This window comes from Leptonychotes weddellii, chromosome 9, assembly GCF_054177405.1.
Source record: "Leptonychotes weddellii isolate Sample4059 chromosome 9, ASM5417740v2, whole genome shotgun sequence".
In the NCBI taxonomy this organism is placed as follows: Eukaryota; Metazoa; Chordata; class Mammalia; order Carnivora; family Phocidae; genus Leptonychotes; species Leptonychotes weddellii.
This window is the reverse complement of record NC_138377.1, coordinates 63,850,318-63,856,328: the sequence shown is the minus strand read 5'-3', so window position 1 is coordinate 63,856,328 and position 6,011 is coordinate 63,850,318. Positions and strand designations below refer to the sequence as shown.

At 43.6% G+C, this 6,011-nt stretch overlaps 1 pseudogene; it reads left to right on the top strand.

Moving 5' to 3' along the window:
• Positions 1–803: 803 nt before the first annotated feature.
• LOC102750109 (mitochondrial pyruvate carrier 2 pseudogene) lies at positions 804–1,327 on the top strand (annotated as a pseudogene).
• The last annotated feature ends 4,684 nt before the right edge of the window (positions 1,328–6,011 follow it).

The following is a 6,011-nucleotide window of genomic DNA, read 5'->3' as shown; positions in this document are numbered from 1 at the left end:
ATCCCATGGGTTGTGGGTGGGAGGAGGGTATTGACTTCAAAGAGACACAAAGGAAAGTTTTTTTGTTTGTTTGTTTTTTAAAGATTTTATTTATTTATTTGACAGAGAGAGACAGTGAGAGAGGGAACACAAGCAGGGGCAGAGGGAGAGGGAGAAGCAGGCTTCCCGTGGAGCAGGGAGCCTGACGCAGGGCTCGATCCCAGGACCCTGGGATCATGACCTGAGCCGAAGGCAGATGCTTAACGCTGAGCCACCCAGGCACCCCCAAAGGAAAGTTTTGAGTGATGATGGAAATGTTCTATATCTTGATGGTCATGGTGGTTACATGGTGATACATTTGTCAAAACGCATCAGAGCGCTGTGAATTGTGTAAGACTAACGAATCACAGACCTGTACCTCTGAAACAAATAATGCATTGTATGTTACAAAAAAGTAAAAAGAAGGTAGTAGCAAGGGAAAAATGAAGGTGGGGGAAATTGAAGGGGTAGACGAACCATGAGAGACTATGGACTCTGAGAAACAAACTGAGGGTTCTAGAGGGGAGGTGTGTGGGGGGATGGGTTAGCCTGGTGATGGGTATTAAGGAGGGCATGTTCTGCATGGAGCACTGGGTGTTATACGCAAACAATGAATCATGGAACACTACATCTAAAACTAATGATGTAATGTATGGTGATTAACATAACACAATAAAATTAAATTTAAAAAAATCTTTAAAAAAACAAACAAACAAAAAACGCATCAAACTGTCTCCTTAAAAATGGTGAATCTTTTTTTTTCTTTTCTGGGCCCTGGCCGCCTGGTGGGTTCACAGGAGGGCAGGCTGAGTGGTGCGAAGCGCACCCTAGGGGAGAGGAGGACGAGAGGCATGGTGGCAGGAGGAGGTGAGGAGTACCCTTCTTTGTCAGCCACGAGCACGTGGCCACTCTCCCACCCGCCCGAGGTCACCCATCTGAAGAGACGTCAGCTGGCCCCCTGGGGCCTTCGGGCCACCTACCACTGGGTCCTCGACAAAATGGAGCTCCTGCTGCCTGAGAAATTGAGGTCCTTATACAATCACCAGGCAGGTCCCCAAACAGCTTTTTCCCCCTGGGCTCCTATTAAGAAACGGGGACTGGTGTGTGTGGGATTGGCGGACACAGCCAGGCCTGCAGAGAAACCTAACTCAACCTGCTGTTGGGAGGGCCACAGGGTTTATTTGGTTAAGATACTCACTTGCAATTATTCCAAAAACCTGGAGTCTGTTTGCTGTTAATCTCTTTGTGGGGACAGCTCTTTTGTATTTGGAGATAGAACAAAGAACTAAAAGCTAAAGCAAACAGTTAAGAGTTCCTGACCGCCCGAACAATCTAGATTGTTCTAGACATAACCACTGGGACTAAATTGATTTTTTATTTGCTTATTGATGAGGTGATAATAACTGTGCTAATGTTTGGAAGGCATAAAAAAATCAAACTGTATACTGGGAGCTAATAGTTGATTCAACAGAAAAATACACTTTGAATTTAAAGAATGGTGAATTTTATTGTATATGAGTTATGCCTCAATAAGGTTGATTAAAAGAAAATTTGCTTTTTCTGAAGAGAACTGGGGCAAGAGAGCATTTAAATCATATGCCACTGATGCAGAACAAGACGTAGCTGGGAGAAGGGCCACTGGGAGCCCGAACCATCAGAAGCTGGGGTCTTGGGGAGGACATGGCGGAGACCTGTTTCTCACTGGGCCCCGGGACACAGGTTGGAAGTGGCGACAGCAGCCTCCGTTCAGGAATCTGCTGAGAATGATTTTTCAGCTGAAAGTAATGTGAGATAAGGGAGAAGCCTTCCGGAGGAGACAGGCTCCCTGCGTCTGAGTAATTTCAGAACGAGAAACAGTGTGACAACCACCACTGGGACATGGCACTGAAAATGCGTCATCCCAAGGGCTAGTGGGGACTGGGTCGCCAGGCGGAACCCACATGCACTTCAGCAGTGTGGTGCCGGAAACACAGGGCTTTGAGGCAAATGGAAATCAAGATGTTTTCAATATGTCGGATTGGAAATGAAGGGGCCATAAAGTAAGGGCCAGTGCCTAGGACTGCCACCGCTGAAGATTTCTAGACTTTCTGAGAAGGGAGCCAGGTCTCAAGTTCACCCTCCAAGTGCTGAGAAAGTATGCATGGCCTTCCCATCCCCTGCCCCTAATATGGAGAAAAATGGTGCCACAAAGGCCACGTTCTTCCAACAAAGACATAGAATGGCCAACATCATGGCAGGGCTGCAGTCAAGGATTCTGCCCCATTTCTGTGTATTTGTCCCCTCTCAGATTTCACTGAATCTTGGCTGTAGCCTTTGGCAATATAAGTAGAGGGTTCTGGGAATACAATTTTGTCTGAGATACTTGCTAACGGCTAGGGATTGACATGCTTTCTAAAATAAGTGGGTTCGAGGGGCGCCTGGGTGGCAGAGTCGGTTAAGAGTGGAACTCTTGATTTCGGCTCAGGTGGTGATCTCAGGGTCATGAGATTGAGTCCTGCAATGGGTTCTGTGCTCAGTGGGGAGTCTGCCTGAGATTCTCTCTCCCTCTCCCTCTGCCCCTCCTGCTCTGTCTCTCTAAAATAAATAAATAAATCTTTACAGTAAGTGGGTTCAAGTCTGGTACTTTGATAATCATTAGTGTGCTCTTTGATCTCCTCAAAAGTGAGGCACATATGGGGACAGCCGAACATTTAAGGTCCAAAGAGAATGACCCCTGTTCTGGTGGAAGAGAACTCCCCCCTGCAGCTACTAAAACAACCACAGTCTCTCCTAAATATGGGGATTCCTCTAGATGGACCCAGAAGAATAAGAAATTAAGGAGGGTGGAATTTAGGACTTTAATTTCTCTTGACTTTTAACACAAAGGTGAGATAATTTGATTTTAGGCTTTAATATTCAGGGGATTTCATTTTGTGGTTGTAATTTGAACCTGGGAAATTTGTGATGGGAGAAAGTTTATACCTAAATTTGGAATATTTTTTGTTATTAACAAATTATTGGATTAGCTTAATGTCGTCATTTAGTTTCACTGAAGAATCTCTAATGAGCTCTTTTGGGCAATGTGGCTGGACCTAATTTAGGATGGGAAATAGAATAAGGAGTGCTCTAGTCCAGTATGGCTTTTGAGTTTTTAAATTTATATTATGACCCACTACGTAGCTTTCTGGGGACAAAAATCATTACTGTGAATTAACAGTCCCAGGAAAGAATAGTGCTCAATACGGAGGGAGAAGCCTCATGCAGTGGGAGCTACACTATTCTGAGACTGCTGATTGCTTCTCCTGGATGCAGTGCCACAGCTCTGCTAGACCACAGACTAGGGGGTTAAACCCAATGGGTTAAGAAGGAAAACAAAAGGCTGAGGAATGATAGGAGGAAGCACTCCTTTCTCTTCTTGATTCCAATGCTTGTCTAGGTTGAGGACCATTGCATGAGAGCAGTGATTCATCACTTGGGAACTTGTTAGAAATGCAGACCCTGGGACGCCTGGGTGGCTCATCTGTTAAGCGTCTGCCTTCAGCCCAGATCATGATCCCAGGGTCCTGGGATCGAGTCCCGCATCGGGCTCCCTGCTCTGTGGGGAGCCTGTTTCTCCCTCTGCCTGCCCCTCCCCCTGCTTGTGCTCTCTCTCTCTCTCTGACAAATAAATAAAATTAAAAAAAAAAAAAAAGAAATGCAGATCCTTAGGCCTCAGACTTACCAAAGCAGAAACTCTTAAATGGGCCCAGTAATCTGTGTTTATAACAAGCCCTCCAGGGGATTCTGACACATGCTCAAGTTTGAGAAGCGCAACAATGGAGGATCTGTTGGTTCCTTGCCTCTTGGTGCTGCCCTATTCCTGGCGAGCGGGGGGCAGGCAGATTAACGAGTTTGAGAGAAGAAACTGGGCATGTGAGGTGTTTCTGGCACTTCTTTCTTTAGCTCCTTCTGGCTTCTCCTTCTCTGGAAACTGCCTGCCTGTGGCAAATATGCTATTTTGGCTTATTATCCCTACTATGTGGCAAGCCTGAAGGGCAGGCGCTGTCCCCAGTCAGAGAAGCTCAAAGCCTGGGACGTTTAATTTAGGAAACAGTAATACGTTTATTCGCCTTTCATGCCTGTGTTCCCCAGAGCTGTATCATTAATAGTTGTTTTCCATCTCTCTGACTCCTGTGTGTATCTCTTGTTCGGTGGGATCTGAACTTGGGCAGGGAAGAGGGACGGTATTTATTGAGCCCCCTCAGTCCTAACCTAGAGGGGAGCTGTGGCACGTTCGCCATCCTTGCATTAGGCTAATGAGGCTGTTTTGAACCTTAGTTAGCCCCCTGCTCTGTGAAGGTACTTGGGTGTATGAATAAGGGATGGGAAGCCAATAAATTATTTCTGAGGTTCTGCTGTCTGGATGCCATCACCGTGTTCCTACATGGCTCCACTACCATGAATTCATTTGTTGAAACAGAGTCAAGGAAGAGAATATTATTCACCTTATAAGCTGGAGGCTCTCCAGCAGAAATTAGTAAAGAACAAGAATCGACAAAGACTCAGGTTAGTTCCTGACGTTGTCTGTTACACTCAGATGTGCTTCCCAAAGTAGTGGCTCATGTCAACTTTTGGATTCTTCATGGAAAATATATGGGCTATCCTACTACCCATTCATGATCACAGATAATCAAGAGTCAGCCTCGCTTGGGAGAGATCTAAAATGGAAGACATTTCCCAAGCCGGATAGAGGCAAGCAGCTAGAAAACGTCTTCAACCTGATTTCTAAGTTTTATGATTGCAAACATGTACATCTCCCCTCCTATGACCATATTTTGTGATTAACTATGCAATTTCTTTTCTTTTTCTTTTTTCTTTTCTAGCCTTTGGGTCTCTAAGATTAAATTTGCTACATGTCAATAAATTCTATATTCTCATTATTTCAACCAAACTGTGCCACTTCCTGAGATTAACTGTTGGAGTTCAGGTGAGGACACAGCCCTAGGGAAGAAGGTAAAATATGAAAGTAGTTAAGTGCAGGCTTTTGCGTATCATTGAATCTTTTCTCAGTGGATTGGTCCCCTAACTTTTTCCCTAAAATAAGATTGGGTCAGAATCAGTCATTATAGTCATTAACTTGTACAACCTGGAAACAGAAATAATCTAGCAGGATGGCCCACTAGGATTCTGTGTGAGCTGGCCCAGCACTGAGGCCCACCTCAGTGGGATGAAGGTAAGTAAGAAGGCCAAAAGTGATGCAAGATTTCATCAAGGGTTGGCACTTAGAAAATAAGATCAGAAATTTTTTACAGTCCAAAAAAAAAAAAAAAATTTTTTTTACAGTCTATCCTTGGCTTATAAACATGTTATGCTGATAGATTTCCAAAGTTTCCTTTATTCTCAGTTGTTGAGAACTTAAAAATCTTGAAAGTCATTTTTTCTTTTCTTTTTTAAATTTGTAGTTGGTATATGTTGAACCACAAATTATAATACAACCGAGAAATTATTGAAAATTAAGAACATTCAGTGAGGTGGCTAGTTTCACAAATAATTAAAAATAACTTTCCTATGGAAGAGCAATAACCAATTAGAAAAATACAGTGAGAAAACTATTTACAATAGCAGAATTGTATAGAACTTACATGAAGAAAATAAAAAAAATTTACTCAGGAATAGAATACTTTAATAAATGAAAACGCATGTTTCTGGATGAGAAACAAAATTTGTATAAAGTTAACAAGTTTTCCCAAATCATTTCTAGGATTCACCTATTTCAATCAAAATACCAATGTAAAACGTTAGAAAACCTAAAAATAGCAAAACTGATCCAGAATCTTTAAAAATAACACACCATGGGATCAGTCCTGGGAAGGCACCACTGGCTCTGCCTCTGGGCAGACGAGTCTGGAAAGTCTGGATGACGAGAGGCCCCAGAAAACAAATCTCCACTACAGGGAAGACCCTGGAGTCCTGTCTCTCAAGGGGCAGTGTGAGCTAGCCGCTGGAGACAATTTCTAAAAATAAAACAGAAGGTC